Here is a 27,185-nt window from a genome sequence, read left to right as displayed (position 1 = left end):
TATTTATATTTCTACTCTTGTTGTGTCATAAAAATTATACTTATACTGCAGGCCAATCTTCAGTCAGTCAGTAAAAGTATCAGAGATGATGATGAAGTCAGGAGGATGTTTCGGGAGTGGCATAAAACGGAAAAGCCTAAAGGTAAACACGTCAACAACAACCACAGCAGACCCAAATGTCTGTGTAGAAGTTGAATAGAGTGTAGCGGTGGGATGACTGCAGTGCATTGATTTTACTAACTTAAACTGTAAAATGCTATGTTTGGAATGGATAATGGGCTTTGCATTTGTCCAACTCTTTGAGAGAAAAAAAAAGGACTCTAAAGTGTTAACGTAGGATGTGCTAATGCTAAGCACTGTGGCCCTGCTCTCTCCTGTTACTGTTGAAGGTCAATGCTGGAAAAAAACTAGAGTAGAGATGATGCATATGCATACATGCCACCTTGGAAAGTGTTCTTGTTGCACTACACCATCACTTGTGCATTTGTTTTCACTTTCTTTCTCAATATACCCTTTGATTTTCCATCATAAAATTACAGGCCGGTATTGCCCAAAACTTTGTAAAACATTACAATGCATATTAATTACCTTACCAATCAATCACCTTTTTTTTTCCAGCCGGGCAGTGGCGAGTGGCGAGGCGACACACCCAAGATTGATGGACGAGACGAGAGGAGCAAGAGGACTGCCAAGATGCAAAAATCCAGTCCACATTTTTGACCAGGATAAGACAGTAACAGTATCCACTTAACTTCTTTTAAATAATTTGATTAATATCTTGTATACAATCTTTACAACAGTGTGTTCTTGGAGTTGTTATTATCAATCATCATTATGTTTGCTCTGTGTTTACGATTCTTCCCTACCAATATTTAAAATTTCTATTTGCTATCTGTTAAAGTATTAAGGCCGGAACAACAGAACAAGAACTAGAAGTGTATGTAATCCGGGTCTCTCATCATCATGCATGCATTGCCTTTTTCTCCCTTAACATATGGATATGGTAGTCTTCAATGATTGTCGTTTGTTTGTCTATGTATGCATACTGTTTTTCTATGTCAAACCTTTCCCAAAAACCCCCTTCCCATCCATTCAACAAACCCTAACCCTCTTCCCACGGGCTGTGTGACTTATTGTCGAGGTGTAACTAAATTAAATGTACACCAATACTTAATCACACACTTGCTGGGGCGGATGTGGTGAAAGCAACACTACTTCAATTTGAAGGCAGAGCGATGATCTTCTTCTGCTTGGCCACCCATGAGTAGGATATTTCAGAGGTTATTTAATTTTATTTAACAAAGGAACATATACCTCAGCATGAATTGCCGGCAATGATTGGATTTGTTTGTTGTCATTCCTCATATACAGCACTAACTGTTAGACTGTAGGCATAGTCAAGTGACTCAACACAACTATAGTTTGTAACTCTGTCTAGTAGGCTATCCTCCTAACCACCATTCAGTTTTTTTGTCAAATATTTGAGCATATTATTGTTGCTCTGTAAGTTCTGTACTGTACTTCATTCAACTACTCCTCTAACAGTCTCTCAAAGGCGATTGACTGTCTCCTTTTCTTTTTTTGGAAATGCTGCCGCCCTGCCAGTGTCTACTACTACTACTATACTACCACCACCACCACCCCAATCATGGCATGTATGAAAAAGGAAACCATCTTCACCATGCAGCCAGTGCTGTGCCACAGTTGGACATAAACATCAAGCACCGGTAAGAGAGAAGTTTGGGGGAGGCAGAATTAATAATGGACATGTTGTCAATGATTTCATTTTCACACACCACTCCAAAGAATGCATAGACTAGAGGACAGACTGAAAGTACTAGAAGGACCAGTCAATGAGTGAGGTGTGTCGCATCTATCTGTTTGTATCTTATACAGTCAGCAAATTATTGAAATCAAACACAGGCTATGGGCGGCCATGCACCAGCAAGGAAACAGTGTGATGTAAAACAGTGACCCCATCTACAAAACATTAACAACATTGCATGTAACATAGAAAAATATATTTAATGTACCCTAACAAAAATAAACTAAACCCACAAAAGCTGACCCACCCCCCTCCCTAACCCTAACCACTGTCCATAGTAGAAAAAAGTCTGTAACGCCCAAACGAACAAGAATTAAAAAAGGGGCAGTGACAGGGACTAACTGGTGGGGCGGGACTGGAGGAGGACACGCATCTGGCACATCTCGTCCTCTAAACGGGCGACGCGGCATCTAAGGCCGCGGCAGTTGCAGCCACAGTGGGGGGGGCACCGGAGATGGCACGGTGGCAGCGGGCAGCCGCCAGACGGTGGCGCCGTACCGCTGGAGGGCGGTGGCTGGGGCCCGGGGCACTGGAGGAGGCTTGAACAATTGATGCCGCAGTCTCTTCCTCCTCCTCGGCTAGGACCACCAGCCGCCGGTATTCCCGCTGAATTGCCTCCAGCTTCCGGCGCCGTGCCTTGGCGGCCAACTCCTTCCGGTTGAGTTTCGGAGTAGCTGTGTATCAAAAAGAAAAAAACAAGACAATTGTAAAATATAGTCTTAATGAAACAGTAGGACAAGGTCATTATTTATACACATAGTAGCATGGTAGAGTAGCACTATAAAATAAAGCACAGTAGTACATAACATTTTAAATGTCGCCCGTCCTTCTTCCTTCCACCCGTCTTCAACTAAAAAGTGTAACAGTGCACCAGGTGCTCTTCTCCATAAAACTTTCAAAGCGGAGTTGAAATCAGATAGATGAGGCCATTGGTTACTGAATACTCCGGCTCCTAGTCCTATACCAAATAAAGGGAATTCTAGTCTTCTAGTTCACTCTTCAAACGTCCCCAACAACTCATACTTACTTACGACATCGGATAGCGGGCGGACATTGTCCGCCCGCCATCCGACTGCTAAAAAGGGTGGGGGTCCCGTGGGGACAATTAATTAGGATTATGTGCCCGGCACAGTGGCGGGCGCACCCTGTTTTTTTTTTTTTTTACATTCTGGTTGGCTTTGCTGAAAGCAATGCTAAAATGTTGTGCTGCTTTTCCAAGCACAACATGACGGGCCCCGCACGGAGCCTGTCACGTTTTGCTTTGAAAGGCGGGGGGGGTACCATAGCATAGGTAGGTACCCTCCATGGGGGCCCCCAAGCATACTCTGCAATGTCTGCATGCCTTTCCGTGGCGGACGGCAATGCCGCCACGCAAAGGCATTTCAAAATGCAGATTATATGGCTGGCGGTGTGGTGAGAGAGTCGGCAGTGAATTCCAGCCGGCCCGGCGGGGGCAATACGCGTCGCCCACCATCCTAATGGGGCCATAAGTCACAACTGTACAGTATACATATATACATACAGTACACCCTTGCAGTGAGTGTACTGTCAAGTTCAACAATAGTTAAGGATTATGAATCTAACTTACCACCGCCCGCCACTGGTGCTGCCACTCCCCCTACTGCTCCGTTGCTATCTGCAGCAACTGCCGCATCCTCGCCCTCCGCGTCGCCTTCGCTGGCCCCGGCAATGGTGGTCGGTAGTGCGCCTAGAAAACATTACACATTTATTAGGCGTCATATATACCTCCCCTATTGATCAGTAGCAAGGTTGAAAAATGAGTTAATACTAACATACATCACTAGTACAAATCAGGTAGTAGTAGAGTACACACTAATAGTTATATATATGATCATTGTAGCCTTTGCTTAATTAGCCCTAGCCATGCTACCATTTTACCTTTGTGGCTTTTATTTTTGCACATGTGACGTTACCTTTACCTTGCAGCTTCTTAAGACACCTTTGAGCCCACATGACCTGCCTCACACTGCTACTGTCTAGTCTACGCGCTGCGTACAAGCGGTCCACAAACATTAACAAGCCACTTTTTTAGGAAGTACTGGTGTACTACTGTTACTGTTAGTCCATATTGCTTATCCATAGATGCTACACTTTTTGGCACGGCTGAGAAATGCTTGAAAGTTGCAATGTACTAACGCACACCATTTCTTTTTTCGCATTACAGACGCAAGATTCCCTTCTACGAACCAGAGCTTCTGAATGATGCAACAACTACCAGTACTAGGTTCTTCTAAAGTGAGGGGTCCCTTCACTCACATCTTCTTTTATAAATTTATATAAACTAAATTGCTATGGGATGGTGGTGCTGCCTTCCACCACTGTTCAGTTATCATGATTTAATTCCCAACTGTATAAGTGTAACAACAATGTATATTGTTTTAATGTTATTGATTTTCCGGTTGGTGCTGCTAAGAAAACAGTGTACAGAGAGACCTTCTCAAATTGAAATAAACATTTTGAACTTACATAGACTTGGTGGTATTTTGGTGTGGACTAACTTACACGAGTGAGCAAATTAAAGTAGGGATGTGCATGTGAATTGCTTCCACGACTGAGAGGTTGGGTGTGTTAGGTTCTGGGTTGTCTACTTGTTGGGTATCTTGGGGGGAGGGTTCCGAGACCTAATAGTTATGACAAGACAGTACTATAGTCAAGCAGTGGAATTGTGGTGGGTGCGGAATTTCTGATTGAGGTGTGCAAGGAAGGTCGAACCTACCATCACCAACATCCTATTTTCTGGTGCAAATGTATGTGCAAGATCCCTACAACAGTAGTATGTCCTATAGGGTATCATATCAAAATAGTTATAAATTTGGTAGGGCTGTTGTTGCTGTGAATTTTCAAAGCCTCAAGATCAATAAGAGTAAAAGTAGTACAAGACGACGACCCAACGGATTGGACTCAATGGCTCGAGCTACTGGTGAATATGAGTTTTATATTACAACCTTTCACAAAGAGTGGCACTGGCCAACTGGGCAAGACTAGCTACTACAGTACAGACAGACTGATAGTATGTAGTAGTAGTAGTACTCAGAGTCATCATAGCGGAGGCAGGGATAAGATTTTTGAAACCGTACAGATCGAAGGATAATTGTTGGTAAAAAAATAGCATTTGGAAACCAACAATAGTTCTGGAAAAATATGGGACAGTAAAAGTTATGGAATAAGAAATATTATTAAAAACAAGAAGACTTACTGGGGCCAGCAGAGGAGCCCTCAGCGGTGTCCTCCTGGTGGTGTTGTTCCTGTCCCGCCGACTGCCCAGTCCCTGTCGGTCTGCCCCTGGGTGCTGGTGAACAGGAAAGATATAAGAAAGAGACAAACATTGATGGATGGTGTCAAACAAATACAATATTTTTCAACAACGGTCAAAAAACACTTATGTAAACAACAATTGCAATAACTACATTGACCGATCTCATCTGGTCAACATGTAATATCGGGGGATTCGCAGTTCGACTACTTAAGTTACTATTTATCAACAGTAATCCAGTCTTCCATTCTGATTCCAGAAAACTAAGTTACAACTAAGCCTAAGTACAACGTACCACCCAACCTAGCCCACCTATTCCAGGCATGCCAATTGTACATTAAGTATGCATTTCCACTGTATTCCTCAACAATGCGTATGGTCAAATCATGGAGGACACATGAACATGACTACAGTTTTTGTATACACCAAATTGGTTTGATTGATGCTGATCTGCTACTGCTAAGTAACTGCTAAGCCTACCACCACTCATTGAACAAACTAGAAAAGGTTCTAAAGACTGCCGTACTAGCAGCACGTCACGTAACTGAGTGAGGGGGCATCACGCATACCACTAACAAATTAGAAGCTCATACAAAGTAGTGTACCTAAACATCAATCCGCCCCTATCTATTAGTGACGGTCACGGGACAAAGTAAGGAGTGGACTAGAGTCACTGTAGCATTACGTAACTTAATTTCTCTAAAATAAACTCGTAAAGAATCACGCTAAGCAAGCGCAAACGCAAGCTGCAAACAAGTAAGATTAGTAGCAGCGCAGAAGAGCACCATAATCACAGAAGTATTGATTTGTAAGCAGCAACATTCTAGTTGGTTGGAAGGGAAAAAAATATTCGCAATATATAACACAGAGCAGAAGAACAGACACAAAGTTGTAGTAATTAAATATGTACTCACCAAGCCCCGGGACCTCCACTCCTAGCAGGTCCAGCAGGTCCTGCTCACGGTCCAGGATGTCGGACCACCGGTGCGTCAGCTGTGCCTGGGTGCGCCGGACCCCAGAGATGCGCGACACTGCCCGGCGCACCTTCCCCCACCGCTGCCGGCGCTCCCGGAGGCCGTACCCGGACCCAGGCCTGCCACCTGCTGCCAGGGTTGAGGGGAGGTGGCGCTGCACAAAGAAAATTAGTGCAGCCAACTCCTCCTCCCCAAATAAGGCCCGTGCCTGCACCCCTTGTGGGCGCCGCCTTCCGCAAGGAAGGCGGTCGCAGCTCTGGCTGCGCCGGCGAACAGCCCTACCCTTGGACATGGTTCTGGGGACGGGGCGGGAAAGAAAAGGTAAAATAAATAAAGGAGTAAAGGAAATAAATAGCAGGGAATAGAAAGAGGCAAAAGTACCTAAAAAACAAAAATAAATAGACAAAAACCAAAAATATAGACGCAGGAAAATAGTTAGAGAAATAATAAGTAATAAAGATCAAAAAAAAGTGGCTATAAACAAAGGATTGAAAGGATTTTGGGAGGATTGAAAATCAGGCCCCAGAACCATGCAATAGAGTGAAAAACAAGATGGCCGCGCCCATTGCGACCACGTGCGCAAGTTCGCGCGATATTTTCTCCCCGAGCAAGCAAAAAGCAACGCGATCAAGTAAAAGCGGTCGCGAACAGGAAATTTTGACCGCGAACGGACGCGAACATGCATTGCGCGACCCGGAACAGGAAGTAAGCATTGCGAGAGGGCGGGACAAGTGAAAACAAGATGGCCGCGCCCTTGAGCAACCGCATGGGTAAGTTGGCGACCCGCGATCACGCAAAAAATACCGCGAACAGGCGGGAAAAAAACTTCTGCGTCTTCGCGATATTTCCGGCGTGTTTGCGGAGATTTTTAGCATTTTCGCGATAATTTGCGAAAGTTAATTTCGCAAATTCCGCCCACCCCTAGTTTTTAGGGACCCAGCAGGCACAGTTGAGGGTGTATTCAAAAAGTCTGTCCGTAGCACTACGGATAACCCGCAAAACCATGTCTCAGTAGTGGACCATGTGTTAGAAGTCAGTATCATCTGTGGTACAGTGGGGGCATGCTGAAAATGCTCTGGCGAACCTGGCATGTATTCTCCGAGGGGTAAGATATGTTCTGTGTAGATAATAAAACTGAATAAATTTAAACCTAGCATTGTGTGATAACTTAGGGAGTGGCCTGCTGTCAGCCTCTAGTATGGATACAATGGACATTAGATTAAAAAATAAAGAAATCTCAGCAAACCAAACAGCGATCCATCCCAAAAACACTGTAAATCCAATTTCAGAAAAACATAAGTGCATAACAAGCAGTCAGGAGCCACCACTTGAAGCTCAAATAACACAATCAGCTTCTGAAACACAAGAAGCACAGGATTGCTTAATAAGTTAAATAAGTTGCTATGAGTCAAAGGAAATTCCACTAATTGTACCAATAGGGCCTCCTCATGACTATCATACCATCCCTTCACCAATCAAGGTCCAACTAGCGGACGGCCCTTGCTCCCAAACAAAAGGTGATAAACCAACAAAATCTGAATCAGGCGCATGCCCGGGAGGAGAACTAGAGGATGACATCTGGAACAATCCAGGGGAGGACATTTGTTCAAGCCAGCAAGTAGGCGCTAATCAGACAGAAAATGTCCTACCATCACAGGCCCCATTGTGGCCGCCATTTATTGGCATCATGGAAACCATATCCTCAGCACTACTACAACACTCAGAAAAACTAGAGCTACAAATCGATCTCTTGCAAATTTTAGCATCGCATGTGGTTGCCATAGACAGAAAAATACAAGATTTAAATTCACTCATCGAGCGCGTACAAAAAGACCCTCATACAATGTACCACGAATGCGAATGCTCCGGAATAATGAACCAACTAAAGGCCTTGCCCACAATCCTAACAGATATCTTGGCATAGGTAAAAAAAAAACAACCAACCATCACAATACTATCGCAAATATTTGCATAGAAAATTCCTCAGACCAACAGAAGCCCACTAACACCCAGGCCAATTCAGTAAATATGGAAACAAGTGTGGATGCAATGGAAGGCAAGTCCAATAACCTTTCTTCAGATACCCAGATAGAACCATCACCAAGCATGCTAAAGCAAAACAATTATAAAAAAATTCAACAATATGACGATTGACTGACCGAAGAACCAAGGCCACAGATAAACCAGCAACAAAAATCTCATAACCCTTTAACAAAATATGAAAGAAAGAGACTGAGAAAAGCAAGGCAAAACAAGCAAAAAAGTAACAAAGCCACAGCACTCTCTACTCAGTATCAGGCCCAAGATACACCACAGGTAAGCTGCCAGAATGCTAATTCGCCCAGAACAGTTCTCGAAAAAGGGGCCAAATGTAAAAGAGGCAAGCATAAGCCTAACGGAAGAACTATGGGAATTGAGACATGAATGTGACCATACTAGATCAAATATGTCCCCAACGGGCTTAACAACAGTGCAGTTAAGTATTCCAAAAGACTACAAGCCCACATATGGTCGCACAAAAAATCAAATTGTAGACTGTTCACTTAAACACAAGACTCGAGCAGAACAAAAAATCATATCTCAATACTTCCCCAAAATAACAAAGGCTCAAAATGGAAACACCATGGCAAAAGCACAGCAACCATTAATCATCACACAGTGGCCAAAGACTTTGACAGTCCTTTTGCCGGTATCAGGCAACCAGGCAAAAGCACAGGATCAAAAAAACGACCAGTTCAACTCAGTCAATAAACTAAAAATAGGCGCTCAAAACACACTAGCAGAGGAAAAATTTTAAAATAGAAGGTTCCCAGGTTCAATTGATAATAAAGGACAAAGCTATCTAGAAGGTTTAACAACGCTTGACATTATCCCGCATTACAGCTCCAGAGGAAATTATGACATCCTCAACCGGAGTGCCATTTAAAAACTTGCCAACTCAATAGAAACATTAAAACATCTGAAAACAAATGGTATAGAAAGCATCCAATTCAAACCACTCCCAAATGTAAAGGGGAAAGAAAAGACTGTGGTAACTTGGATCGACCCAAAGAACGCTAAGGAACTTTGGCAGCGTAGAGAAGATTTTGCCAAATGGGGAATCGAAATTAGAGTAACGGAAACAGAAAGATATCCAGGCCTGTTATGCCCGATGGCAGAGTCAAGATTACAAACGGACAGCGGACTACTTCGATGGGCTGTAGGTCCTACCAGCACCAAGGAAGGATGGACCAATCTACGTGTCATCCACCAAGGATCATCAGGAGCAACCACTCAAACTCGGAAAGTGCTACCCCCAATACCGAGTTCCATGGAATACAGGAAAAACAAAGCATGAAAAAAGCAATTTGAAACTAGGGGTGGGCGGAATTTGCGAAATCCACTACGCAAATTATCGCGAAAATGTTAAAAATTATCGCAAACACGCGGAAATATCGCGAAGATGCGGAATTTTTTTTCCCGCATGTTCGCAAGATTTTCTGCATGGTTGAGGCTCGCCAACTTACCCATGTGGTTGATTGCGGGCGCGGCCTTCTTGTTTTCAGTTGTCTCGCGGTGCATGATCGCGAGAAGAAAGACGTGATCGCGCGATGCATGACGTCACTGCGGGCGTGAACTGTCGTGAGACAGCGCAAATGGCTAAAAACAATACAACATCTCATGGAGAACGCGACCGGATCAAGTAAACTTGTCGGCGAACGCAGGGATTCAGGTAAGGCGATCGCGCGCGCGAGAGAATGTATTCTTTAACAGCGCGAGCAAGAAACAAATTATCGCCAAGCTGCGGAATGCGGAAATTTTGACATTTTCGCGCTCTCCGCGGAACACGAAAATGTCAAATTATCGCAATTTCCGCGAACGGAACAAAATTTTCGCCCAGGCCTATTTGAAACTATGCTCGTGGAATATAAACGGTCTACGCAGCAAAATAGAGGATGCAGATCTACTGTTATTCTAAAACAAAATTGATATTTTATTACTCCCAGAAACTTGGTCAACAGCACCTGTTCAGATAAATGTTTTTTCTTTTTGCAAATTGTGATGTTTAATGTTATAGTTTGGTATTGTGTCATATGTTATTACGGTGTGGGTCTTTTTAGACAGGATGTAATTCTGTTTTATGATTAAGAAACAATATGTATTACTTGTAATAATACACACTCTATATATAAAAAATACACATGTATATGTTTTTCAAAAAATGAAAAAAAAAACAAATAAATGAATTGATATAACTTTTGTACACTGTTGACTGTGGGTTTTGCATTATTATATGGACTTTTTGCCTAAGATTGTAATAGATAGGTGTAGGAAGTTCTGTTGTATTCTATAGGTTATTTCCCTGCATCTTCCTCACACGTGAATTAGTCAGGGTCCCTCTGTTGTTGTTTATTAAATCTCTGCAATCCACTTTCCCACAGGCGGGAATGGTAGTGTGAGGTGACTTCAATATGTTCTTATTACAAATAGAACACACACAATACAAACGACAAAACAAGTTTAAAGGCAAACCAATCCCTCCACTAATAACAAACCATCGAAAAAAGGATAGTTACGGCCAGCAGTGTGCCATAAATTTGGCCGAAAACGGTATGATCATTTTAAATGGACGCTTTCCACAGGACCAGCCTGCGGTTTCGACCAGAATAGCCAGACAGGCCCACTCTATACTAGACTACACCATAGTGGACCTGGAGGTACTGCAAAGGATCGTCAGTTACCAAATAATTCACAGCTGGAGAACGACCATAGCCTGCAATCAATCGACTTCAGCCTTCAAATCGCTAAGGCACCAGCAAGCAATGACTTGTTGGAAATCCCCAGCCCATATAACTTAAAAAGACTTGCGTGGAATGGAAAGAACGCAGAAGAAATTATGACTCATTTAAAAAATGCACAGATAAAAGGAAAAGAACAAAGATTGGCAGAGTATTGGGCAAATTGGGAAAAAATGACCATAAGTCTAATTGATAAATCCGGATCACGAAACAAAAACCACAGAAGCAAACCAAGGCCAATAACTTCAGAGCCCCTTGGCTCTGTAGTGTGTAAAAAAAGGACTTTAAATCAGGAAATCAGAAAGTTACGAGGAAAAGATCACATCACGGGTGAAGACACAAAGAGACAAATTCACAAATCTGAAGGCAAATATATAAAAAAGAGGTTTGGATAGCAAAGAACAATCAACAAACTGAAATCTGGTTAAAATTATTGGAAACAAGTAAATCAAACAACAACAGGAAATTTTGGGCAGAAATTAACAAAATAGCAAATGGATCCTTCCGTGAACACAATGCAAACATATTAGAGACTGATTGGATACATTATTTAGCGCAAACCCAAGGGAACAACAGCAATCACCTAGCAATGAAAAAAGATCACACTATCCAATACCAACAAATAAGCGAAGAACCCGAAAAACTTTTTGAAGAAAATTGGATTAAAACTCACCAGGTACAAATAGTCATAAAAAAACTAAGGTCCTCTTGCGCCCCTGGCTCAAACGGTTTACCAAATGGGCAGAATACCTTATCCCACTGTTCAATCACGCTTTTCAAATGGAAAGTATACCATCGTCATGGAGAGGGAGCATCTTGCATCCAATTTTCAAAGCAGGCGCCAGATTTATAGGCTGATCGCCCTCATCAACATAGAGGCCAAAATATACACGTCAAATCTCCTGACAGCATTGGAAGAATGGGTCTCCATGAGCGAGATCCTCCCCATCACACAGACCAGGTTCAGGCTGGGAACAAACACGTTGTGTAATTTGTTAGCCTTGAACCTTCTTGTCGAAAAAGCTAAGGACAAATCAACTAAATTGTACACCTGTTTTGTCGACTTAAAATCAGCTTTCGACACAGTATCTAGGGATCTCCTATGGCAAAAGATGGCAAATTGGGGGATTCCACCAATGTTACTGTGGGCCATCATCAACCTGTACACATCTACCTGGGTGAAGATAAAATTAGGGAATGGTGAAAGAACAACAGCAAAGATCCCAAAGCACATTGACCTAAAACAGGGATGTGTACTGGCCCCCACTCTTTTTAAAAAGTTTACTGCAGACCTGGATAAGAGGCTAACAGAAGTCGAAAGCGATCCTCTAAAGATAGCACACTGCAAAATAAGAAGCATGCAGTACGCCTATGTAGTCAGACCCCAATGGGCCTACAGCGCTCCATTACAATGCTGCGCAAATATACTAGGGAGCATTGTTTGTTCATCAACTATGAAAAAACGAAGGTCATCTGTTTTTCATCGCACAGAGGACATAACAAAAAATTCAAATGGCACGCAGCAGGAAATACCATAGAACAGAGTGTGGCATATAAGTACCTAGGAGTAGTGGTAGACTCAAGGTTTACATTGAAAGATCACCTATTAAAAAGAAAAGCACAGGCAAATAAATTACGCTTTGCTCTATATCCGCTAAGAACAAAACTGAAGTGCCCATTCAACTCATGTTTATTAAAAGTCATTGCTGCTAAGTTCCTTCCAACTCTTACGTACAGCTCTGAACTGTTCAAAGGACAAGATGCAAACTTCCTGAATCTCCAACAATCAGGGCTATTGAAATACATCTTTCAGATCCCACAGTTTGTATCCCAAGCTCAAGTACGTCTGGAATTTGGGCTATCAAATCAGTACCCAGTAAGACAAGCAGCAATAATAAAAATGTGTTGGAAACTAAAAGCAGCACAAGAGGATTCCTTGATGGGGCACCGCTGGACCGAAATAAAGAACCAAACAAAGGGAAAAAAAGCCTGGAACACAGTATTAGAAGAAGCATTGGTAACCCTCAAAATGCAAGAAGCCTGGAACACTAACTACAGCTTTGCAGCTTTAAAAAAAATAGCTAATAATGCGGCAAAACAAAAAGCATGGATCATGGACAAAGTCCCCCTAGCAAAGAAAAAGCACGGCTGGATGGTATTATCCTCATATGAGAGATGGTCCCCTCAACCATACTTAGTCGATCATATAACAACAGCAATTTAACAACTGCTACTTCGAATTCGGTTGGGGGCTTTCATCTGAAAAGATCAGGTTCCAGTATGGAAACAAACATGGCCAGCAACACTCTGCAGACTCTGCGGCCTAGTGGAAGAAACTCTGATTAATTTACTGTGCATTTTTCCAACCGTGAACAATCTGAGACGTTATTATTTATTACAAGGATTTCATACATATCAAACCAGATCATGCAGGCCAGCAGTAATGTTAGCACTGAATAGCCAATTGTTACAGGTAGCATGTAGGGCCACCAGATTCCTGCAGAAAGTCAGTTCCTTACTACAGAAATCTGAAAAATAGCATCTTAGAATCTTGAGGCATATGAAAAGAGTGATGCCGAATTTACAGTTCTCATATCCCTCGATTTTTTTTTTTTAGATATTTTTTATCATGTAAACATTATATTGTTATTTAAGGATCTGCACACTGTGGTACATTTCAGAGTATGAAATCAAGTTTTTACAATTTAAGGATTAAGGAGCAAATCACTGCACAGCATCTAATTTAATGTTAATTTTGATAATATGATACCATATACTACCTGTGCATTTTTAACGCTATATGGATGATTTTAGCACAAAAATTGTAAAGATTTTAATTAACTATATACAATAACATTTACATTACATTACAAAAACTTAGGGGTGTAAGCCATTGGTCCCATCTAGAATGCTTCATCAAAAGAGGACCGAGGTCTGTCATCCATAAAGGAGGGTAACTGCCCTTGTGTCCCCCATTATGAGGAATAAATAACAGATGAAATCCAATTGGAATGTGGTTTATCGCACTCCGTGATGTATTACCGTGTAATTACACGGTAATACATCACGGAGTGCGATAAACCACATTCCAATTTTATTTCATAATTTTTCTTCTCTGAGCACCAGTGGTACACGCACCCACAAAACCACCATGCAATTTGAAGAAATATCACACACCACAGACCAGCGAGCAGAAACTTTTCTATTTACCGAAGAAGACACCCACCGCATTTACTCCCTTATCGAGGACACTGAAAGTATAAGCACCAGCACAGGATCCACTCGATCAAATGTTAAACAACTTTTGTATATGTCCAAACGAATAGTCAACCAGCGTTTACACGCAAGTACATTAATCAAGTACCACAAGGCTCAACGTATCCCTCGTGGACTAAGGATATCCCTCAAATCAACACTCTGTAAAAATAATGCACGTTTTACTGAAAAGTGGTTTGCTATATTAAACAAATGCTCATTGGATCTAATATTACTGATCATTGAAGAATTGGCTAAACTCATAGAGGATTTAAACAAAGAGGCGAACCAACTCAAACAAGAACTCAGCACAACTTTAAATAAAGAGGAATGGGATGAAGTACTAAAAGACATTAACCAACAATTGGAGATTTACACAAAAGAAATCAATGAGCGTAAAATTAGGAAATTCAAAAGAGACACAACAGATTACAGACTAGGAGAAGTCTACAACCGGGCTGATATATACGCGCGTCGCCGACAACAGAAATCAACCCCAGACAGATCTTCTGAAGACACGTCATCAGATGATTCTCAGTATAGAAAACGAACACTCCCAAATGCTACAAGTGCAAGGTCTGATAGATCTGACCCTTCTACATCCGATAATCAGAGACAACAGTAGCCAAGAACACGAGAAGTCAGAAACCCTAGTCATAATCATTTCCAAACAACACATCACGAAGTTTCAAATGCAGACTCTACAGAAAGGTACTTTGTTCGTTCCAACATATCATTCCAACATTCTTGAAACACAGATTTGCGTGTACAAGTTTTTAGGATCTTTACGACTCAAACATTTCTTCTCAAATGTAATGGAAAAAGCAGAGAAAGCAGACATACCAAAACAAGACATTCTAATGGGATTAAGAAACAAAAGCAAATATTTACCACCAGTCAGTCATAAAGTACTCAACGCTTTTGAAAAAGTCATCCTCAAAGACATGGAACGAATTTTCAAACAACCAAGATCTAAAACCACTAACATCACGCAAAAAGAGAGACAAGCCTTACAACAATTGGCTTCAAAAGAAGAAATAACCATACGTCAAGCAGACAAAGGTGGAGCTCTTATAATTATGGACACTGATTTTTATACAGAGAGCGTTGATGAACACGTCAATTAAGCAGAAATTTATATGAAATTAGACACAGACCCCACTCATGAATTCTTAAAGATTTTGACACAAATTATTAACACTGCCATTGACCGCGGTACAATCAGCGGAAAAGAGAAGGAATATTTGATCAAGACCAACCCTGCTATTCCGTATATTTACATGATTCCTAAAATACATAAGCATGCTACCCGGCCTCCATTTCGACCAATTGTGTCTACGATCAACTCCATACATGAACCCATAGGGAAATTCATTGATAGGCATCTACAGACCATTGTCAGGAACATGTCAACGTATATCAAAGACACCACCCATTTTTTTAATATTTTGGAAGACCACAAAGAGCTTTTCACCAAAGAGATGATCATGAATACGATCGACGTCAAGTCATTATACACTTCAATTCCACATGATTTAGGTTTAACAGCAGTGGAAAGCTTCCTGGTACAAAGTGACAAAGAAGAAGATGTAAAACTATTTTTGATGGAGTTACGCCATTTCACACTTTTTCACAGTTATTTTCAATGGAAAAAACAGTTTTTTGTACAATCATCGGGTACATCAATGGGAAATTGTGCCGTACCCTGCTACGCTAATATTTTCATGTATCGTTTCGAGCTTGATCACATATTACAGCAACCGAAATGGAGCCAACATCTCATTTTATATAAAAGATATATCGATTACATCTTTATTCTTTGGAAAGGATCAGAGACCACACTAACTACCGCCATTGAAAATCTGAACAAGGTCAATGACAGGATTGTATTTACATCTACCATCAGTAAATATCAAATATCTTTTTTAGATGTTCTGATCACAAATGACAACGTCATACTGAAAACAAGTGTATTCAATAAACCAACAGACAGAAACAACCTGTTACATTATATAAAAGTTTTCACCAACCATCATTAAAAAAGCATCTGCCGTTCTCACAACTCCTCCGGATTAAAAGAATCGCTTCCACAGAGGAAATTTACAATAAGCACAAAGCAATTACTATGGAGAAATTCAAACAGAGAGGATATCCTGAATCCATATTAAATGATGCCATGGAAAGAGCTCAAAAGTTGGAAAGGAACTGTTTATTAACTTCAAAACCTAAATGCGATGAACAAAGGTCCGTGTTTGTCTCCAAATTTTCCAGCAGAAGTTACAAAATCAAGAAATCTATCCTAAAACATTGGTCACTACTTGCACTTGAGGAAGATTTTAGGGGTATTTTTTCATCTAATCCAAGATTTGCATACTTACGCTCCCGCAATCTCAAAGAATTGTTAAAAGAATAAACAAATGTACAAGTTAAATTACACCGAGGCACTCTCCCATGCCACAATTGTGGCAATTGCAATGCCATAATAAAGGGAAATTAAATATCTCACCCTACAAAGGGTACCTCTATCAAACTCAAAGTTTCAGGAACTTGTGACAGCAGCAATGTAATCTATATGCTAAAATGTCCTTGTGGACTGGCGTATGTTGGCAAAACACAGAGAAAAATAAAAACGCGAATAACCGAACACAAAAGTAATATACGATTGAGAAATGCAAAATCTACAGTTACTGTACACTTCAATGAGCTCAATCACAACCCTAGCCAGCTACGTTTTTGCATTTTAAAAAAAGTGCCACTATTACCTGGAAGAGACAATTCACAACACCTATTGAGAAGAGAATCTTTTTGGATACATTACCTGTCGACGTTACAACCAAAAGGCTTGAATGAACGTTTTGGAATTTGGTTGCTTTTTATAGTGCAAAACTACTCTGTCTGTACCATAGTGAGCTATATGGATACACCATCCACTCGTGTCAATCTCTTGTACACTGTCTACAACCTTCATATTTCCCACATTTATTTTATTACTAATACTTTTGATGATATATAACATTTTTTGAAATGATGATTAACTGCTGATTGTTCGTTTTATAATTTCAACACTTTTTAAGATTTCTCCATTATTAGGCTGTTTATAAAACATTGCATTAGTACTCAGATATATCACGGACAGTATTTACGTTTAATTGTTTTTTGTGCACCAGGAGACATGCACCTAATTAATTCGAAGTGTATTCCGACTCAGAACAAGAATACACTTTTACCCACACACAACTTTATTGCACACCGCACGTACAAAGCAGGAACTACTTGAGTCTGTCTTCTGTCCCTTTTTTATTCCTTTTCACTTGTTGACTATGATTGATACATCTGTAGTATTTCTTCACTACTTACTAAGCACATGACCGGAACTCTTTTTTCAATGGCTCACACCGCGTGACATGGATCACTAACGCACAGAACACAGACATTATTGGACGCGTCTGAGCAGCATCTGATGGGTAAGCGAGTACGCGGTTTTCCGCTTCTCGTTTCATTTCATACCCTTGATACGATGATAATGATTTCGTTCCACTCATAGGTTATCCTGTCACTTTCGGACCACTGTGTTTACCTTGCTGAAAGCCTTTATATTACCGGAACACACCTTTCATTAAAGGTCAGCTGTTTATGCAACTTCTTATTCTTCTCACCCGTGCTCTTTTAAATTACTAACAACCAATTACAGGCACCATATCACGCGTTAACAAATCATTGAAAACAACAGCCATAAGGGCAACTCTAGCATGCCACTTGAGTCAGCATGCCACCTGGGTTTTAACACATCGGCGAATCGCACAATCGCAGCGTTTAAGTACACGCTCACTTAAGAGTCTGGCAGTCATGCAAGCACACCGTCGATTAAATGTATAGTGTTGAGTATCACACAGAGGAGTTTCAACTAACAAAATAATAACCGCAACCATCCAAGATGATAACACAGGCCTTGTTCGGACGTTCGTTCACTTGTTTCACTTATGCTTCATGTGATGGTATTTACACGTTGTTTTCTGTTAGTCTGGCCATAAAATGTATAATTCTTGTACTTTCAGAATCAAAGCCCCCTGATGAAGGGCTCAGCCCGAAATGCATTGGGCAGAATAAATGTGAAATTAAATATATGAAACACCATGTACTATGAATGCAATAGCATGGAACCCAACTAAAAATAAATTAAATAACTGAACAAAAGTAAGACTTTTATGGAATTATTTGATATTTCAATTAAGGTGTGCCTACTTGGGGACGTTACTCCTAAGGGAGATAACGCTTGTCGTTACGAATAAATAACAGAGACATTCATGTCCTGAAGGTTCTGCAGACAATGAACCCCACCAAGCTCTCACCTTACTGGTCAATGCCCCATACAGAAGAAAGTGCCTAGCTGGAAGGTCATCGGATTCTTGTAGGCCCGAGAAGGGGGTGAGTTTGCCCCCTGTGTACAGGTCACTTAGTATAGTAAATCCCGTCTCGGTCCACATGGGTAGACCTGCCCAATTCCCCAGTGCAGGCCAGTATTTCTCAGTCAGCAGAGGAAGTTCAGCTGTATAAGGAGCTTTTGAGCATGTCCTTTGCAGTGCCCTGAACCAGACATGCCTTACCATTCTAACCAGTATGTTCTCATTGATGTGGGGGCAGGCTTCAGAAAGTTTGTGTCAAAAGGTCCTGAGACAGTAGACCATGTTTTCTGTGACCCAGATTGTCCCACAGATGAGAGTGCTACCTGGCCACCCACTGTAATCGCGCAGCCAGTTAGTAGAGCTTAAGGTCTGGAGTCACCATTCCCTCCTCGTCCACTGGCAGCCACAGCATCCAATGAGCTACCCGCCACTTGGATCTGCCTCAGTATAGTGTCAGTAGAACGCCAACCAGTTCCTCAAAGAATCTCCCGGGGATCACCATCGGCAGAGCCACAAATAAAGAAGGAAATTGTGGAAGTACAACCATTTTTTATACGGCTATTCGGCCACTCACGGGGAAGGGTATGCCAGAATGTGACTGAGCATCCCAGCGCAGCAAAAGGTTTGCCAAAATTCCCCTCAAAACACAATTATGCTGTTCTATAGTCCGCCACACCCAGGTATTTAATGGTGGTCTGTTCCGAATGCAGTGCTGGTGCAACCCGATCGTCCTGCGGTTCCTCGAGGTCAGGGTGTAGCAAGTAGGCATTAGATTTATGCCAGTTGACCACGCGGCCTAACATTACCCAAAATATGGAGAGAGCCACAAGTGCCCCCTCCAGTTCAGCTTCCTCACTGCAATAAGCTATACAGATTATTCGCCATAATTTTTAGGCTCCTCCCTATAATGCCTTCCCTGCCGTACACACAGGGTCAAGACTGATTTGCATATTACCAGATCTAAACTGGGGTGGCATGGTGAGCAAACAAATGATGGACTTTACCCAGGTCTCTGGACTGGGGGTGAATGTTTTGATTTGTTCTGCATTCCATCCATCAATTGTGTGTCTTTTTATTTCTCCCCTGACTTACAGTCAGCGAAAAAGACTCCATAGGCAAAGTAAACAATACCGGGGAAAGTGGGCAACCCTGTTTAGTATCCTGCGTGACTGGTTAGGACTCTGATATCACTTACCCCGTCCAGAGCCATGCCGCTGGCTCGGTACATAACAGTTGTGTCCATTTGACAAATTGGAGCCTGAAGCCCATCCCAAACATGGTGGTGCAGTGGAAATTCCAGCAGATGCATCCAACGCCTTTTGGATATCCACTGATGGCACTAGGGAGTCCTGTGAGAAGTGCCTATACATGCCCAGAACTTGGATCAGTTAGCGTATATTGGGCATGGTACGAAAAGTAGGTACAAACCCCATCTGGTCCAGGTGTATCAGCAAACCCAAGTGGGGTAGAATACAGTTTGCCAGAATCTTGCTCAGGGTTTGTGAGCATAGAGAGTGGGCGGTAAGAATCTACGAATTCAGGATCCTTGTCTTTCTTGGGTAAAGCATTGCGCAGTGAGAGTAGGAGCAGACCCTGAACTAGAGCCCCTTTAAAGACTTCTATCATCTTAGGGGCAAGTGCTGCCACATAGGTGGCATAGATCTCAATGGGGAGCCCGTTTGACCAAGGAACCTTGTTCAGTGCATACTCCTTAATCGCACCCTTTACCCCTGAACAGTAATGGCTGCACTTATTCGCTCTGCCATCTTGGAGCTCAGGGCAGTGGATGAAGAATCTGCAATATACTGCAATATGTCCACCTCCACAACCGCCATACACAATCTGCGGTATTACTGGGTGAACACCCCATTAATCTCTACCTCTAAGAACACATCCAAATATGGAGTATTGTGTGCCCTCTGGTTTCCTCTCAGAGAAGCCATATTAGCATGCTCCCCGTTCGCATGTCCCACACAATTTATCCCTTTAATCATACTGCTTCAGATGCTCCACCAAGGCGATTATCTTCTCCCTTTCCTCCGGCACCCGAGTCCTGCCTTTGACCGTATCTCTCAAGTCCAGGGGCAGATCTTTAATTATCTCCTCTTACCATTTTATTGGAGATGCAATGCCCCCACAACACTACTTGAGTGCCTCCCACTGCACCATAAGTGAGGATACCATTCCTGTATTTTCTAACCAGTAATTATGAATCACCTCTCTAAGTGATGCTTGGAACGCTGGATCCTCCAGAAGTATGGGATAAAAATGCAATTTTGGGACACTAATAAGGGATTAGGATCTGAGTATGTCCTGTGAAAGTACTCCGAATCCAGTCATCGCATCACAACAAAAGATTGCATCTAAGCTCACGTCCAGTCCATGCAATCCAGAGCATAAGGAGCAGGCCAGCGCTCCCGGATTGCATGCCTGCCAGCAATCCACCAACCCCCAGTGTCCTATCCATTGACAAAAGGACCTTGCTATTTTATGCATCGGGGACACAAGCAGTGAAGGGTAAGATCTGTCCAGGTGGGGATCTGCCACACAGCTCAGTTTCACCCAATTATTTTCATGTAGTGCCCGCGTGGCAGTCAGCAAGGATGTTAACCTAGTCAAAAAAGCATGCTGGCCGGTGTTGGGACGTGCACATTCAGTGGTGCTATATTCTTACCATCTAGTCAGGCTATTAGTAAAACATGCTGAAATCCTAACAGCGGTTCAAGGTGACACAACATATATAAAACAACACAAAATGATGCAATCTAAGTCATACAAATTAATTAAGAAAAAAAGAGAGAAAAAAGGAGGAAAAAAAAGATTATGTATGGAACCCATGAACAACAAAACATCAATTCATGGAAAATGTATTAATAATTTCATTAAAAATATTAAAACATGAAATACAATGACTCTCAAACACAGTACACGATCAATAAATCAACAATACAGTGTGTAATCAAACAGGTGGCAGAAAGAAGGGTTTGTACATAAACAAAAGGGTTCAGGACAAGACTAGAATAACACAATGCATAACAGTGTGTCCTTCATCAATTGCGGCCACATCAACGTTTCGACCGTTGTAGACATTCACGGTCATCATCAGGACCAAAACAATGAATATATTATATATGATGTATAGGATGATCCACATATAGAAATTAGGCGAATCAGCCTGGAATTTAGGAAAAGAACAAAGCCAATGTAATTGGCAGTAGCCAGGTTATACAGTTGATACACGCCCCAAAATTTGCGACCCTTGGTTTACAACTCGGATTCCTCATTCACATACCGGAATGGAGAACAAACCTGGGATCATCCTATACATCATGTATGATATATTCATTTTTAAATTAATTCATTCTTCAACCAGTCCATGGTATACCACAAACCAAAATCTGTTGGATTTATTACCAGAACAGAAGAGATATCGTACTTCAGTGTCTTGGACGCTCATGTAGATATTGTTTGGTCCTGATGATGACCATGAATGTCTACAACGGTCGAAATGTCATCGACACATTGATGTGGCCGCAATTGATGAAGGACATAATGAAGTCTCTACCCTGGAAATGTAGTAGCCGGGATATCCCTGGACAGTACGGGGCCACCAGCATGGGTGGTCAGGCAGGGTCTCTTTGCGCGTGTTCTACCCCACAGAACTAGGATAAGTCCTCTGGGGCCACAATTTGCTGCAGCCAGTCCTCCAGAAACCCAAGCATGGACACACCCTCCACTTTTTCCGGCAGGCCAGCAATCCTGATATTGTTTTGACGTGCCCTCTGTTCCTGGTCATCAATCCTGGTCTCTAGTCAGTGAGTGTGAGCCTCTAGATCAGTGACCATGTTCCCTGTATCTTGCAGTCCGGTCTGAAGGGAGCTCTCAAGGGTAGACACCCGTGCCAACATCTTTTTCAAATCCTACCTCATTGGGCTAACTCCACTGCTATTGAGTCAATTTTGCCCTTCAACTGCTCCCCAGAGGCGTTGATCGCCATCAGCTCATCAAACTTGTCATCAAGTTAAGAGGCCATGTAGCCCCCAGCACTCTGTTTGATCCCCTCTTGGGGGGTGCCCTTCGAGGCATAGTCCTTTAGTCTCTGGAAATGGGCCATGGTGTAGTGGAATGGAGGGAGGCAGTCCACCACTAGTTGCAGTAGTCAAAGTACAGCCACATACATCATCACCATGGCTTGGGTGTTGCGAGGTAAAACAGCAGGGAACGGTGCAGCCCTCTAAGAGGGAGGTTTTTTTTATCATCAGGTACTGGCAGGGGTGTCCCCACCTATCCCATGCTCTCCCAGCACATCTCGGATCTTGCCTGCACCACGTGTCCACCATTCGGACCCCTTTGTCCTAACACCTACTCCATGTAGGGCAGACTAGGTGGTCATCGGCACACTATTACCCTCAGGCAGAACAGTCAGACTGGCCATACATGTCTAGCAGTAAGTGTAAAAGGGAGAGTGCAAGGGGGATGAATAAATCAGGGGCCCCTCTGCCTTGTACTGGTCTAGTGTCACAGGCCCCCAATCGCTATGTCCCTAATTACAATGTACCTTCAAGGTGGTGCCGCTATTCCTGCCTCTAGCCACACCAGTGTGTATTTCAAATTCCCAAGATAGCAGGACTCCAGTGCCCACAGTTCACCCTATTCCAGCTGCTGCCAGGAGAAAGTAGGTGGGGCCACCGGGCTCGGACGCCAGCAGGTGACATTGGGCAGGGCTACCAAGCTCTGCGATGTAGGCAATTTTGTAAGAGGGGGGAAGAAAGCAAAGCATGGCCCCCATCGAGAGTGGTCTCCTCACTGGTATCCGCCCTGATGATGGGGCCTGTACAATGGAAGCAATGAGAGCCATGGGTGCCACATTGTTCAACACTGAGCTGCCATCAAGTTTTGACAGGTAGCTCTGATCACCCTTGGTGCGGCTCAGTCTTGGCAGTGGTCCAGCCCACTTATTTAATTCCTCCAGGAGCCCCCTGTTCTGTAGCGGTTTGGGCCCTTTTGGCAGGCAGGTTCGGGCAGACATAGGGGTAGTGAGGGCCTGGGGAATTGGGAGGGGGCTAGGGAAATCTTCTGCGACGCTACCTACAGCATTGTTGCAAGCTCTGCACCCAGGATATTGCTGTTGAAAGAAACACTCTATCTCTGGATCATGAATGTGGGATGCTGGTTCCCAGGAGCGCTCCTCCAGGGTTAAAACCCAGCCAGTCAATAAAATATCCGAGTTGTCTTTACCAGGTTCATTAAACAAACATCTGCTTAACTCTGTAGCATGTATCACCTTGCACTGATACAAACTCTTTTGGCAAGGTTGTGCAAACATTTGGGTGAGCTTTCTTAATCGAAGACATTTAGAAGATGGAGTGTATTCACATTGAGGATGGTAGTTGTACGTGGGAGGCAGCTCGACCCACTAAGAGTTGGATTAAGAATGGACGAAGGATGCGGGATTTGAATTTAGCAGATCCCTTCACTGAAAGATAATAGGTAGAAAGCCTTACTTGATCGGATGGTTGATACACTGGGGCAGGCCATCATGAATTTCAGCAAATCTCTTATCTGTCACTTGTGTTTCGGAAAAAAAATTCTCAGTTCAACGCAGAGTTCTGAACATTTGATTCCAACCTTCATATGCCTCTGGGCAAGAAGGGTCATGGAGAACAATCACTTGAACTGCTTGAGGATGATGACCAGTTAATGAAAAAAATGAAGAGCACCCTGAAAAGAATGCTTTTCATTGTTGTATACAAACTCCACAAAATCAATGCCACGCAACCAAAAGTCCGAAACTGTAGGAGATGACATTGCAAATACTTTTCCAAGGCTAAGTTGCCACATTCAGACTGCCCATCATTTGTGGGTGCAGACGATGGATTATTTAACTGAAATGCCCAATAGTTTGCAAATGGTTGTCCAGAGTTTGGAGGTAAGCTGAGAACCTCTACTGGATATTATACTGAGGAGAAGTCTGTGTAACTGCATAAAATTATTCGAAAACAGCCAACTTAGCCTCTGAGGGAGATCCTTTTGCTGGGATGAAATGAGACATTTTAGTTCATTAATCCACGACAGATAGGATTGTGTGGAATATTCAAACATAAGGTAAGTTTAAAGGGAAGTCCATGGAAACACATTCCCAAGGTTTCGGACAGATGGGAAGAGGATTTAAAACAGCTTGTAGTTTTCCTTGGAATGCCTTACTCTGTGCACAAATCTGACATTGCTTTATAAAACACTCAATGTCTCTTGAGAGGGTGGGTCACCAAAAATGGTGTCTGACATTTTTGGTACCTTCAGCAACCCCTAAATGCCCAGTTAAAGAACTTCCATGGCACCAATCAAGAAGATAATCCAGCAACCTCTTAGTAGCCACAACATTCCGTGCACATTTGTATGAAATGCTGTATCTAACACTCTGTGTTAGATTCAGCATTTCAGATATACTGGTCTTTTTGGCCAACCCAATTTTTAAAGTCAAACTTGGTTTCCAACAGAGTTGTTGTGTCTAAGACATTTCTTCTGGAGTAGGGCTGCAAAATGTTCTATTGCAATAACTGACTTTGGATCGGTTTTAATATTTTCTTGACCCTCCAATTGAGACAAATAATCAGCCCTGCAATGGGAACTTCTAGGACAAAATAAAATAATGAAAGGATACCCCAAAAAGAACAATGTCTATCACAAATAACTTGCTGTGAGGGTTTTTACTGATTGAAGGAATTGCAGGTGTTTTTAATCCGTGTACCCCATGGTGACATGAGGAGATCACAACAAATAAGACATCACAGAAAGGCAGTAGTTTCTTATCAAAGATTGTCAACTTTTTTTCACATTATGCCATTTTTTTGTGAACTGAAGGTCACTGGATGGAGTTTTGATGTTTGTGGGTCTTGCTGTTGACATTATTGCTCTCACAGCAGAGTCCAAAGAGCCAGCTTCCACAATAAATAGTACATGCAGTTTAGGATGTTGCAAAATGGGTGCTGTGGTGTAGGCCTTTTCATGTATGACAAAAGCATTTTCTTGTTTGGGGGACAATTGAAATGGAACCCCTTTTTGTTATAGTTGGGTTATTGGGTATATTACAGCAGATAAGTTCTTGACAAACCAATGATATGAATTTAAAAAACCCTAAGAGACTTGTCTGTCTTTAGACGGACCTAGGGGCAGGCCATTTCACCACTACACATCCTTTTTGAGATCCATCTTGATACCTGATAAGCACAAAGTCTAAAAACACAACTGTGGAAGTATGGAATTTGCATTTGGTAAGCTTTGCATACAGCCCCCTCTCCCTCAACTTCTGTAATACCTGCGGCCAAATCAGTTCTTTAAGCCAATCTTCCACTCATCTCCTTCCCATATCCTGATCAGGTTATATGCTCCTTTTAGATTCAATTTTCAATAGAGAGTTGCAGCCTTCACCTGATTAAGTATAACGGAAATGAGTAGAAGTGGGTAGTGATTGTTGGCAGTTACTTTATTCAGTCCCAGAAATCAATACAGGCCAAAGTTCCCTGTTTGAGTTTGATACAAAAAAACATAGGGGAACTGGCTGGAGAGTAGAAAGGCTGAATTAATCCATTGGCCACATTTTCATTATGGGAATTTTCGGGGTTACTCCTTCTCAGCCACTGTGAAGGCATAGATCCTGCTTCTTGGAATTTAGGTGTTCTCTACCAGGCCAATCTGGCCATCAAAAGGACGGTGGGGTGGCAAGGTTGCTGTCCTCTATTTGTTGAATAAATTAACATACTCTGTGGAACATTCAGGTAATTACCAATCAGCTTTTTGTGTTGTCACCACCTATAGTACTAAACCTGCTGCCAAATTTCCTGATGGGCTACGCTTCTGACAATAATAGGGGTGAAAAGAAATAGTTTGTGCAGTCCAACTAATATGTGGGTCAGGCACAATCAACCAAGGTATCTCTAACAGGATTTAAACATGAGATGCATTAATTACATGTGAGAAGCTGACCTGGTCTATGATGTCCACTAATGTAAGTGGGCACCTTGCACTAGTCCAGAGAACCCTAAAGGTGATTTAAGAGGTCTTATAAAATCTTAGAAAGCTCTCTAAGTGGTAGCTGCAGAGAGCAGCCTTCAGGCTTAGTTCAGAAGAAGTATAGGAAATATTTATTTATTATATAATACTCTCTAACACATACAAATATATCCTACCCAGAGATATGTACAATGCACACAATACTTTTGCAAAGAAACACAGTAAATAGCACGTAATACACAGTGGACCCCAGGGGGAGACCAAACCATACACTAAGAAAGTGGTATAAGAACCACGACTCAGGTCAAGACAATGTTGAGCGGATTTAGAAGTGCTGGGGACCCAAAGAACCACCCACTTAGTGACTAGGAACCTCACAGAGAGCGTGTGTAGTGTGGAAACACGACTGCATGTTGAATTTTGAACCATTTGCAGCCTCCTCACGGGTTCCCTATTGCAGCCTAAGTAGATTATGTTCCCGAAGTCCAATTGGGACATAATAAGAGATTGGACTACGGTTCTTTGTGTAGAAAAAGGGAGCATCCAAATTAATATCCGCAGCCATCTTAGTATGGAAAAACAGGTACCCACAGTACTCACTGCTTGTTGCCGCATGGAAAGTTGGCTGTCAATAATGAAACCTAAATTCCGGGCTTGGTTTACCGG

This window comes from Triturus cristatus, chromosome 2_1 (genome assembly GCF_964204655.1).
Source record: "Triturus cristatus chromosome 2_1, aTriCri1.1, whole genome shotgun sequence".
Lineage (NCBI taxonomy): Eukaryota > Metazoa > Chordata > Amphibia > Caudata > Salamandridae > Triturus > Triturus cristatus.
Note: the sequence above shows the minus strand (reverse complement) of the source record.